The sequence below is a fragment of the Ranitomeya variabilis genome, chromosome 3, assembly GCF_051348905.1.
Source record: "Ranitomeya variabilis isolate aRanVar5 chromosome 3, aRanVar5.hap1, whole genome shotgun sequence".
NCBI classification, from domain to species: domain Eukaryota; kingdom Metazoa; phylum Chordata; class Amphibia; order Anura; family Dendrobatidae; genus Ranitomeya; species Ranitomeya variabilis.
In genome coordinates, this window is record NC_135234.1 from 651899791 (window position 1) to 651913878 (window position 14088).

Consider the following 14088-nt stretch of genomic DNA (forward strand, 5'->3'; position numbering starts at 1 on the left):
CCTCCTCTGAGCTTGTCCATGATTGGTTTTACCCACCAGGTCATCTCAGTACCGCTCCGTAACCACCAGGTCATAACAGGCCGCCCAGTCTAAATATCTCTGTACCTTGAGAACGTGTCCGTCAGCAGCCGAGATCCGCCTCCTGATCCTCAATGGCGGGCAGAGACAGCAAAAACGAAACCGCCCCAGAAGGAGAGAGCGGGAAAAGGACCAGGAAGAGGCCAGCCACGTGGAGGACACCATGGCAAGCTGCCCAGAACCAGAGCGTGGGGTCGGAGCGGAGGACTCCCCCAGCTACCCGGAGGGGCACAGTAACCAGGCCTCCACCGTTGATGCTGACTTCCTGCAGGCCGGAGTGGACGAGCTGATCGACCAACTTCTGCAGCTGCGGGTGACCACCAAGGCCGCATGCCAGATAACGCCTGCAGGGGACCCACCGGCACCGCCACCAACACCGCTCCCTACACCGCTACAGGAGCCGCTGCCAACACCGTCGCGGACGCCGCCGCCAGCAGAGCCAGCCGACATCGAGGACACAGCTGCGGCAGGTAAGAACGCCGACCCTGCCCCGGTGACCGAAGGACTGCTGATATGCCCCGTAGCAGCGCTACCTGCTGCCACAACTAAGACTAACGACATTAACCCCCTAGTCTCTGAACTAGCGGGTCCAAACACTACTACCACTACGACTATTACGCCTACTTGTACCTTTACTAAGACAACTGTGTGCACTGTCACAAATACTGAAAGAGTTGTGGCCACAGAGCCAACTCCAATGGTAACCTGTGCCCAGGTTATCCCTGAACGGAACACTGTGGGTACTCAGACCCCCATCTGGAGCGAGGGCGCATCCTATGTAGCACCTGGTAGCCGCCAGTATCCAACCGGGCTACCTCCACCATTGCTACCTCCAGAACTACAATAAACCTCGAAAATCCGACAAAAATGTAAATAGTTAACTGTTCTTTCTTTGCTGCTTGAACCCGTCCAGGGTTAACTTTTAAAGGGATCTCCTGTTTAAAGGGATCCTATGTTTTTGCACAAGTTTTCTTATTTCTTTTATCACCGAACTGCAGAATCATGAACTGTGCATGATCACAAACTGCTTGTAAATAGTTTGCACCTTCTTAAAGGTGCTCTCTACTGGTTTTACATAGGAGGCTTTTACAGAGACTGCCTCTTAACAGAAACTGCTGTTAATTATGCTGTAAAAATAACTGCTTTGCTTCACAGACCTGAAGAAAAACCCGTTGGTGCGGCAGAATTCCGGGTCAGGATTACACGTCTTGTAGCTCACCCAAGACCAACGTTCAGGGGTTCGTAACGGGTCCCTCATATCATATCACGTCATGTTGCCTTTAAGTAAACTTGGATACTAATGATGTGATTATTTTGCACTACTTCGAAAAGACTTGGGTTTCCTCTTAAAGGGAATGTTAGTTTGTTGCCCTTGCCTAAGAGAAACAATGTTGCCTTGAGTAGTTAGATAGTAATAATGTTTATACATAGCTGATAGTATGTAGTTCAGAATAGAATGTTAGAAGATGTACTTTAAATAAAATTGAGGCCAAATAAATTGAAATAAAGATACAGTGAACCCGTAGGGGGGTGATATCTGGTCTGCATTTCAATAGAGTGAACCCGTAGGGGTTAGTGAGTCATTTAGTGAGCCTTAGGTAGTTAGTTAAAAGACTTTGCACTTAGAGAAGAATAACTGTTTTATGCTTGAATAAAGAAAATGTTAATTTATTGTTTTGTAATTGAACTTAGTAGTTAATAGATAGTATACCTGTACGGGTAATAGTATTTCATAGTTAGTGCATCCGTAATTGGTCAATCTACAAAAGTAAGCTGACAATGTAAATATGTTCTTGTTTGCAACGTTCAAGTGTTCTCACCTCCCATAAAGGGAAGCATTGCTATACTAACGTGTTTATAGCATTTCAAAAATTTTGTATGTCTTTTTGCTAATATATTGTTGTTTTCTTTTCCCAGTCCGGGAGTACTGGATTTAACGGGGGGGGGGGGTGGAGTGCAGCGCCCCAGAGTCCTGGTCGTTGCAGTAATGTCATTCTTCCACCAGGGGGAGTGATATTATGTCTGATGGCAATAAAGGAGATCTTCCTACCAGGTATCACAAACCATACACCACACTTCACACTCCAGACCACCAGGGGGAGCCTTGCTCCTATCTACTAGGGCACTCACCACAGAAGGGTAAAACTGGCGGGCTGGATAGAAAGTTAGAGAGAAGCTGACTGGGCTTTGCCCAGGCAACACCTGTCAGGCAGACAGGGGGAAAGGAGGAACATCGGAGCTGCAGACAGAGGGTCCCTGACAGGGGTGGGATCCTGTCAGAGGCCTAGCAAGACAGAAAGACACGGAGCTGCGCCTGCCCCACGTGCGGCAGCATCCTAAGAAAGGACACGAAGAGAATTGTGTTGTAGAGGGTGAAAAACGAAGTCATAGCAAAGGAGATAACACCAGAAGGAGTTCTGCCCTGCTATAGGCTGCCTCCTTCTGAGGCGCGTAGCCGGTGGCCGGAACACCGAGGGAGCAACTGTCTCCAAGCCTTGCTCCAGAGACCGGCAGGACAGTCAATTTCAAGTTGGCTGCCCGACCTTAATACCTAGGAAGACACGGTGGCAACTTGTGGGGGTCGGGGCGTCTCTAGGGTCCCTATAAACAAGCCTCAGGCCATCAGTCATACGGGTTTGTCCTATCCACACCATCTGGGGGACAGAAAGGAAGAAATAACATCTAGAACATCTACAAGAGTTGTGAGGACCTTACCGAGAAGCTCAGCAGGGAGGTACTACAACACACAGGCGCTAGTGGAAGGCTACTGATTTCCACCTGGATAAGGGGACTCTGGATTTGCCTTCAGACCGGCCGGACTCTGCCTACCCTGTGATCTGTACCCTGGACTGTGGATGCTGAAGTCTTCAGTAAAGGTAAAGAGACTGCAACCTTGTGTCCTCGTTATTCACTGCGCCTTACATCACCGACCATCACCATCTACACTTTTGGGAAGCCCTGGGGATACACTTCACCTGTGGGAAGGTATACCAACTAGCTGCCATAACATCACCCCAGCGGACCCCTCACAGCAGCGTCGGTCACCCTGACCGAATACCACAGGTGGCGTCATGAACTTCCCCTTTAAAGACCTTCCCCATAAGAACTATTCCTTTTACTGGACACCCCTGAGGGCCATGGACCGGGTCAGGCACCGTGACATCCCCCGAACCGAAGGACCCGGTGCCAAGTACCCCATTGCCCTAACGTGGGGGCGGTCACTCTCACTCACGATTAAATGAAACAAATGCAATCCGATTAAAAATCATATTGAATTGAAGGTAAACTTAGGTTGATATGTTTTTGTCTTTTTTTTTTCTGAAAAATATTAGAAATTCAGCAAAAATGTAAAAAAAATAGCAATTTTCAAACTTTGAATGATTATCCCTTTAATTCAGAAAGTCATCACACCACACAAAAACATTAATAAACGACATTTCCCTCTTGTCTGCTTTACATCAGCACCATTGTAAAATGTTGTTTTATTTTGTTAACATTTTAAAAGGTTTTAACGCATAGCAGTATATATATGATTTTAAGGACCCATAACCCCTCTTTGTTCCCTTTTTTTTTCTTCCCTTGTCTTTCTTTCCCTCTTTTTCTTATCCTATGCCTGTCTTCTACATAATATAGAGGGTACTTCCTTTTTTGAATACCTTGTTATACATGGTTACTGTTATTGTCTGCCATGGTATGTTTGACTTACTGTTAAAAGTGGTATTCCCATTTTGAATACTAGATATTTTCTGTGATTCTATATATTATAATTTTTCATATAATTAGTGTTGACTGTTGAGCGATACCTTCCGATACTCAAAGGTATCGGTATCGGATGGTATCGGCCGATATCCAAAAAATATCGGATATCGCCGATACCGATACCCGATACCAATGCAAGTCAATGGGACACAAGTATCGGAAGGTATCCTGGATGGTTCCCAGGGTCTGAAGGAGAGGAAACTCTCCTTCAGGCCCTGGGATCCATATTCATGTAAAAAATAAAGAATTAAAATAAAAAATATGGATATACTCACCCCTCCGGCGGCCCCTGGACCTTACCGAAGTAACCGGCAGCCTCCGTTCCTAAGAATGAGCAGTGAAGGACCTTCGATGTGACGCTCACGCGACCAATCACAATCCGCGACGTCATCGCAGGTCCTAAACTCACTGCATTCTTAGGAACGGAGGGTGCCGGTTACATCGGTAAGGTCCAGGGGCCGCCGGACGGGTGAGTATATCCATATTTTTTATTTTTATTCTTTATTTTTTACATGAATATGGATCCCAGGGCCTGAAGGAGAGTCTCCTCTCCTCCAGACCCTGGGAACCATACACTGGGAACTTCCGATTCCGATTTCCGATATCACAAAAATATCGGAACTCGGTATCGGAATTCCGATACAGCAAATATCGGCCGATACCCGATACTTGCGGTGTCGGAATGCTCAACACTACATATAATATATTTTTTGTTTATAAAATGTTTAATAAAATAAATTGAGCATAAAAGTGTAGCAGTAATTTTTCATTTTTTTCCAGCAAATTTACAAAATATTTTTTTAGGGACTTGTTCAGTTTTGAAGTGACTTTGGGGGTCCTATATATTAGAAACCCCCAAAAGTGACACCATTGTAAAAATCAGCGCCCCTCAACATGTTCAAAATTGCTTTCAGGAAGTTAATTAACCCTTCCCGTGCTTTTCAGGAATTAATGCAAAGTGACATGACAGGAATGAAGAAAATTATTTTCACCACCTAAATGTTTCTAACTTCTGAACAGGTCACTGTAGCCGGCAGACTTTAAGGCCATTATTTGGTCATGAATTGCCATCGCAAACATCAGGACCACATGATCAAGATCTCAGGATGCCGATGGGGTTAAAGAGGAAGCCCCTACACTCTGTGCGAGAGGATCGGAGAACAAAGCACTGACACTCAGATCACACTCGCAGCATAGCAGGAACTGAGCGGCACTGATATATCACATCCAATGTTCTCTCATCGGATGTGACACGCTAGTAGGACCCCGGCCTTAGGCCACGTTCCCACAGTGATATTCTGGTTAGTTTTTGACTACAGAATTTCTGCACCTATTATTTAAATTAGGTTACTCAAGGGGTTTTTATTTCATTTTTTTGTGCTGTCTTTTAACATGCGTTTTTATCGCGTTTTTGACACTACGTTTTTTGTCTCTTGTTGGTGTGTCATGTTTTATATAAAGTTGCTTTGTTTTTGATACATCCTGATATTTTTCTTTGACATGCGATTTTGACTCATTACTGACACAGAAACGCCCTAAACAGGAATGTGAGTTTTTTACATGCAGATTTTCCTCATCTAATACACGTCTGTGGGAGAAATCTGCACATAAAACTCAGAGTACTCTACAGATTTCTATAAATCCCATCCACTTTACTGCAACTGTAAGACGCTGTGTTTTTTACGCATCAAAAATACGCACCAAAAGCTCATTGTGGGAACGTAGCCTTATGGTCCATTCAGATGAGCTGATCTCGGCCTATTAATGAGTTCCAATCAACCATATACAATTTAATTATGGCTTGGTTACAGCCTGTTTACATGGGCCAATCAAATGTGATGGAAAGCGAATCATTGTTAATATGATCATTCTGCCCCATACAGCATCATCTTGTTCGGAGCACATCCCTGCTTACACTGGGAGATGTGCTGACGATAAAGATGGTTTTTATGACTGCATAAAATCTCCTGCTGATGCCAATCCCACACTTGACGCATTCATAGGGATGGACGGCCTGAGAAAGAAGTAGTAATCGAATCAAATAGGAAATTACAAAATTACACTTAGTATTACTAATATTTCACTTTAACTGGGCTCCAAGAATAAATACAGGCTGGGCCAAAATTTTACCAGCCAGGTTGCAACCCTCGTCACGTAATGAACATATATTGCGACCAACCAATATTTTATAACGGGGTCCATCGGGTTCATGTGTTGCTAATTTTTCTTCACAAAATGACTAGTTTTTTGGATGTGAACTTAGGCTTACATCATGCAGTGAGCTCCTGATATCCTTCAAGTGGCAGCCAAAAGGCTATATATTACATTTAGAGCTCCAATAAATGTGGGCCAGAATTATCTTTAGAGGTTGAATCGGGAGCCAACTTATACCCCATGGTGCATCCGGTGTAGGTTTGGTTGGGTTAGAACATATTCAAGTCTAGTATGAATACCCACTTTTGTTCATAATTAGGGGAAGTACAGTCGACCAGTCTAGGCAAACTAAAAGTACCAAGAGTGGCAGACCAAAACCAATATAGTGGGATGGATTGTTATAAGGTCTTCAGTTAGTAAGCTTATCCTGACATGAAATCCATTGTTTGCATTTTCAATACATTATTAATCTGATTACTCAGATTTTCCTCTCTGTTTAAGGGTCCCTACAGACAAGCGTATGAGAAATAGTCCAAGTATCATCCAGAAAACTCAGACTTTTTTTTCCATCATCCGTGTGACATGTGTGTGTGATCCATTTTCATACATCTACTCTAAAAATGTACATGATCAATCACAGTTTTTTAGGTTTATAATTAGTGATGAGCGAGTGTACTCGTGGTTCGGGTTTTCCAGAGCAAACTTGGGTGGTCTCCGAGTATTTATGACTGCTCGGAGATTAAGTTTTCATCGCCTCAGCAGCATGATTTACAGCTATTAGCCAGCTTGATTACATGTGGGGATTACCTAGTAACCAGGCAACCCCCACATGTACTCAGCATGGCTAATAGCTGTAAATCATTCAGCTGCCGTAATGAAAACTAAATCTCCGAACACTAACAAATACTCGGAGACCACCTGAGCTTGCTCGGGAAAACCCAAGCAATGAGTACACTCGCTCATCACTATTTATAATAGAAATGTATGCAGAAATATCGGATGCCGATCAGATGTTCTGAGTTAATCCGTTTTATTTTATCAACATATAGACTTGAATGAGTGAGTCTCAGCTGAGACTAGGAAGAAACTAGTCTGCCGCCAGCAACTTGTTTTCTTGTTTGTGATGCTGTGGCACCCCAGGAGTCTGGGTACCACAGTAGTGCTGCCTTCCTCTCGCCTGGAGACAATTGAGATTCCCTTTGGCAGGTTATCACACACACAACACCTTCCAAATCCAGGCCAGGAGGGGGAGCTCAAAACCCTGTTTTAGAGCAGCTTCCCTCAATAAAGATCCTGGTTTGGAGGAGGAGCTTGACAGTTGGTCCCACTAGACCAGTGAGTGCAGATGAGTCTGTACAGAGAGTATGTGAGTGAGGACAGACAGGGATGGAGCACAGTGGAGATACAGGACTCCAGGAGGCCACAAGTAGGCCTCCAGGGAGTCAGTGCGCAGAAACCGGGTACCGGGAGCCCGAGGCTTTTGTGGAATTATAAGACACAGAGCAGAACCGGAGGGCAGAGGATTACATGGACTTTGCCCATATTCACCTGTGGTACAGCAGCACCTTGGAGCTAGTAAGCACGGCTTGAGCTGATTACCATACAGGTACCTGTCCCAGGACAGAGGAACGAATTTGGACTTTGCTGGGAACACTTAGTGGCAGCAGGGACCTCAGTTAGAGCAAGCACAGAGTGGAAGGCTTCTACCTGACCTGCCAAGGGGATTCCGCTTGTCTCTGGACTGCCTGGACTCCTAATTCACCTGTTGCCATTGCCCTGGACTGTGGCCTGTCACCCATAGTAAACCAGGTAAAGACTTACAGCTTGTCTCCTCCATTTTTTACCGGCTATACCATCCACGCCCTACACCATAGGACCCCAGGGGACCCCGCTTCACCTGTGGGTAGTGTAACATCTGTGCTGCGGCAAAATCCCCCAGGGGACCCCTTCAATGCAGCATCGGTCCTACTACTGACCGAACTCCACAGGTGGCGTCACAACAAACTTTGAACAATTTCTCCTTTAACGTTGAGGCCCAGGACCACGGACCGGGTGGCAGCCACCGTGACATCCCCCCTTGCGACCGGACCCGGTACCGAGTACCCCACTGCCCTGCGGGCGACTCAATGCCTCTAGGAATGAGACTGGAGCGTATGGTATCGATACATACTATATTACATATGCATCCTTGGATATGCCTTCTGTAAATATCTTGTACATACTTGGACCTGATTGTATATATATTCTGTATTTTGCAGCGACTATGTGATAAAGGCTGTTTTCTGGCCGAAATGTCTCTAGCTGTTGCTTCACCTATCACCATTAATAAATATTCACCTGAAGCATACTTCCTTCATTTTATGTGTGCAGTGATTAAATACTGAACTAGGAAGAAACTAGGGCATGCTTCGATTTTTTTTTTCACGCAGATTTGGTCAGTAAAAAAAATCTCTCATCTCCCTGCCCCATTGTATAACATTGGTCAGAACGCTGCCCGTTTTTTGTTACGGACGGCACTGACGCCGAATATACAGTCATGTGAACGAGCCATAATACATATTAAAAACTTGTTCTACAAAGCTCAGTATATGATTGTATATCACTAAAATGTGCCTGCACTGGAGACTATGAGCTGGCCAAGGCTTCAGCACCATCCCTACAGCAATGGCTGTGAGTCCCAGTTATCACACCCGAAGCAGGGTTCCCTAATTCTTCTAGTTATAATAGGCCTTAGGACATTTTCAGACCACCATGTCCATTTTGTGAACACAATAAATGTCTAGTTTACGAATGTTTGGCTTCCGTGCTTCATCTGTTCCTGATGGAGCCTCATATACTGAAAGTCCGCTTCTGAGAACAGGACATGCTCTGAGATTAACAGAAAGGTCATATGGATCCATTAAAGTAACAAATGTGTGAACCCTTTAGTTTGAAGACATTAGTCAGTGTACTCGCTTTTTAAAAAAGGAAAACACATTGACAGGAAACAATGTTGTGGAAATCTGCCCTTAAGGGGATCTTAAAATTTGCTATTCTCGAGATAGGCCATCAGCATTAGACTATGGAGTTTTTCCTCTCTGTATCCTCATGGATCAGCTGTTTAGAAGGGACGGCAGATCCACTACAAGCGGCGTGTCACCTTCATGGTTTACACTGCTCCATAATGCACAATGCTGCACTGTGCTTGGTATTTGCAGCTACGTTTTTCCTACCAAGAGATGCAGAAATTTTACTCAGCGTGTGCACATACCTTAAATAGACAGATATTTAGGATTAAAATACATTTTTGTTTTGGACCACTTCTTTAATGTCCCTCTTCTGTGAAATGTCAGTGGGTTTTTTTTTACCCATAGGCGGATTATAAAGAGGGCAATCTGGGCTACCGCCCGGGGCCTGAGGCTCTGGGGGGCCACCGCTCCCAGACTGCCCTCATTATAATGCTTTATGCTTGGTGGGGAGCTTTGTCCTGGTGCTGTGCCACCGATGATACAGAATGGCAGTGCAGCTCCAGGGAAGTTCCTGATGCCTCTGCTGTGACATGCCAGCGATGCCATCAGCTGATGGCGGCGCGATGACGTTGCCCTAGCATGTACGCATTGACCAGTAGATGTGGACCGCAGCAGAGGGGAACGGAGCAAGGTGAATATCTCTGTATGGGCTCGTACTGTATACAGGAGGCTATATAGGGGCTCAATATTAAGTCATACAATTATTAATCAATTTTTTTATATTACTATCGAGCAAAATTTATTTCAGCCTATTGGTTCAGCCTCCACAATAGTGACGGTCTGTCCTGTGACCCCATGGGAAAATTAAGGGGTATTCCCATCTCCAAGATCCTATCCCAATATGTAGTAAGTGTAATAATTAAAATATTAGCGAATACATCCAATTAGACATGTAGTATAGTTTTTTTGATTCGCTATGTCTCTTTTCGCATGTGCAGGCATTGCAGGACCTTAGGTATCCATGGTTACGACCACTAGCAACTAGCTATCACTTCATCAGTGGTCATAGCCATGGATACTACGTTTCTAATTGGAGGTATTTGCTAATATTTTTATTATTATTACCCCTACTAAATATGGGGATAGGATCTTGGAGATGGGAATAACCCTTTAATCCCACCCCTGCTCTATTTTGCATAGCGCTATGTTATGTATAGTGCTGTACATAAGGGAAAAATTTATCTCTGTTGTTTTCCGTGTACAGATGAGCCCCAGAGCACCTGTGTGTCACTCACATGACCTATCATATGATCTATCAAAGGGGGTCATGTGAAATGTCACGTGATACATCGGGAACCTGGGGGGGCCCACACCTTCTAAACTGCCCGGAGCCCTGGCTACTCTTAATCCGCCCCTGTCTGTACCTTTTGACAATAAGTACAGCATCCAGTACCATTCATGACAAAAAAATGAAAAACTTGATGTAATTCATTACATGTAATTTATGCCCATTGGTTACCATTTTGTACGTCTTATGACGGACCTCTCACAACTGTTTGGCCTTCGTTATTGCAGAGCCTGTGATACGTGTGTGAATAGAACCTTAGTATATTTCTTGCTGAATTTTTCTTCTGCGAGATGTAGTTTGTTGGCTTTTTTTGTCAGCACACTGTGCCTACTGAAGGTTATCTGATGGGTTAAATATACACCAGCAACCACCGTATATAGTAGACACAAGGTCTGACCCAAGTCAACCTCGTCATGAATGTAATCTGCGATACTCTTCCCACAGAGCCCATGTAAAATATCAGTCCGACCCTGTGCTGTAGAAGGGAAGTGAAACAATCAGTTTCCTGTCTATAATCCTTTGAACACAGTTACTATTGAGCACTGCGTCTCCATATGTAGAAGCTTCTACATCAAGACGGTTTATGTTGAAACCTGTGTGGTCATTGATGATGGTATCGGGATTCCCTGTGGCAAAGGAGCCAAAGGAAATGCAGAGGACACAATCTGTGTCTTATCTGTATGTTCCTCAATACCGATGACTGACAACTGTCAGCATAATATCACCGTAGTGCACCATGCATGTTTTACACTGATAAGCTGCGGCATTTCAGAGTTAACATACTTTGAAAAGTCATCTGGAGACCATGGGCCCGATCATCAAGACCCGATTCACACCGGTCTTGATGAGAGGATGGGCTTGAGTCAGACGGCTTCACGAGGAGCAGTGATCGCCAGGCTCTGTCTCATCTTCGCCCACTTTGTCAGAGCTGGGTAAAAATGGCGTAAGAACATGAAAAGTTGCATTATATTAGAGCAGCCGCCAGTCGTGCCAAAATTATGCGACTTTTCAGAACTTCAAGCCAGAATACTGGTGTAAAAGCTTTTAATCTATCGGGCCCTATGTGTCTCAGATCACTAGTCCAGCGGCTTTTTCCCACCCTGGGGTATAGGGAGAGACATGAAAGTTTCAGGTAGAGGGGCAAAGAGAAGGCACTAAGGATCTGCCCAACACCTGACACACCCAAAATCTGATTTTATCACCTCTGGCGGGCGGTGGATGGATTTTAACAGTGTGCAAAGAGGAACGCTACAGGTCCTACTGAAAAGGAGCAGACCTGCAGCACCAGGTAACCTGATAGCGGCCATGAAACAGTACACTACCACTAGCACTGAACACGGCAGATGGATTGGTTGGCCAATATTATATTGATAACATTTTTCATTAATGCTAAAGAGCTTCTCCCTACACATCTGACACAAGAGCTGGTATTATAATGCTATGAAAGATTACAACTGTCATAATTATTATACAATTAGGCTACTACAGGATCAGGGAACTTTAACAGAGAATACTTTTTGCAGTGACCATCATAAATAAGACTGTTATTCCCCATAAAATTTTATAGAGAAAATGACTAAAAAAAATAAATAGCCACATGACAGGCTGTTTGTGTTCATGGGCAGTCTTTCTGTACTTCCCTATTAAGGCATATGATTTCCTGATTGTATGAAGTGAGTCATTCAGGCAGACTTCATCCTGTAATGCTGAGTTACTAAACTGGGATAAGTCAATTAGAAAATAATTATATTCATGCCTCAATTTTGAAATTACAACACTAAGAAGAAAAAGTTGTGGAATTATGGAAATCACAGGGAAAAAAGGCATGATAATGATAGGCAAGTGATGAAAAAAATGAAAACAACATTTTTTAAAACATCTTGATTTAGTCAGTACCGAGTACGAGCGTCACGCGCAAAAATAAACTCCTTGGCTGCCATCAGTAGGATTGCTAATAGTTGTCCGAGTGATTTACTGTCATACTGAATGCACTTGGGCATACAAATCATCAAGATCCGATGCTGGCAGCACCCTTTGCAACTGTTGACCAATGACATTCCAGATGTGCTCGATGTGAGACAAATCCGGAGACCCTGCAGGCCATAGTAGGACTTTTAAACCACACAAGCTGCTCACAATAGCACGAGCAACATGCGGCCTGGAATTGTTGTGTTGAAAAACAACTCCTGGGGGACTGGGATGAAATGACTGCACCATTGACTCCATGACTAAATTAATGCAACACCAACCTGTTACTGTACCTCAAATGAAGATTGGAGAGGTCCGGGAACAGTACATTATGCCACTCCACACCACAATTCAGTGAGTAGTACCAGTGTGATATTCCTTTATGAATGTGTTCCACTGACCTCATGCTTCCACTCTCAAAGGTTCATGAGGGCCTGTATATGGCATAATCCACATGGTCTTCAGACCAATCTCTGGCTAATATTGCATCCAAGACAAAAGAAGGACTCATCACTGACGAGGATACACATGCATTGCCATCTTGCTCTGCACTATAATAGCCTTTGAGAGTGGTGGAGTGAGGTCAATGAAACACCTTCACAAAGAAATGGCACTCTTGTCCTACTCACAGAATTATCAGGATTATGTTGTGTTGCAGTAAATTGTAGCGCATTCGGAACCTCTAGCCTTCATTCCAGGTACTTTAACAGATAGGCACTACACTGAATTGGTGGTGGAAACATTGGTAAGCCATTTCTCCAAAGTGTCCCAGGTGCAGTGTTTTTTAACACAATGCCAGGCCACTTTTTACTTGTCCTACTGTAAGCAGTTTGCATGTCATAAACATGCTACCATGGCCAGCAACATCTCTGAAGTTTTTTCCCAATGACCATAACTGAGACATCATTGGTCCTTGATTGCAGAGGGATATGTCAGGAGTGGATCTTGATGATTTGCGTGCCCAAGCACATTCAGCTGAACATTACACAATGTGACTGAGTGGTGCTGTCTGGGGTCTGTTCACTGTTTACATCCAGCCACTGATGGAGATGATAACATCTGGCCTTTAAGGGGTTCCTGCTCTCAGCCTCCACCAATTTAATATTGGGGACCTACCCTAAGGACAAGTCATCAATATGACAAGCCTGGAAAATCCCTCTAGTTTCCTGTAATCAATGTAACATAATACTATACATAGACATAATCAGCCTGATCCTCTTTTTCAAGATTGGGAAAAATGAGGTTTTATATTCCTCTAGAAACAGCATCACTTGAAGAGTATGTAGCTCCATATCCCTTGGTTAGGGGACAAATGATCAATTATTCAGTCACTAATGAAACTCCTGTCTAGCCTTCTATACTAATGATGAAGACCTGTTGACAGAAGGACACAGATTTGTTCAGTTTGAGGCTTTAAAGTCTATTCTTTAAATCACAGAACATAAAAGTGGCCATAAACAGTAACACGTCTCACCTCAGATAGGTGAAATATCCCCCTGACACGTGTCCTCGGAATGGTGACGTAACCCAACATCTCACCTCGGATTGGTGACGTATCCCCCTGACATGTCTCACCTCAGATGGGTAACGTATCCCCCTGACATGTCTCACCTCAGATGGGTAACGTATCACCCTGACATGTCTCACCTCGGATGGGTGACGTATCCCCCGACACGTCTAACCTCGGATGGGTGACGTATCCCCTTGACACGTCTAACCTCGGATGGGTGACGTATCGCCCTGACACGTCTCACCTCGGATGGGTGACGTATCCCCCGACACGTCTAACCTCGGATGGGTGACGTATCCCCCTGACACGTCTCACCTTGGATG

General features: G+C 44.4%; 1 protein-coding gene across 4 annotated transcripts in view; it reads right to left on the bottom strand.

Annotated features, from left to right (window-relative positions):
• The window catches only part of ARHGAP9 (Rho GTPase activating protein 9), a 294422-nt gene that overhangs the window by 264202 nt on the left and 16132 nt on the right, over positions 1-14088 (bottom strand). The window lies entirely within an intron of this gene.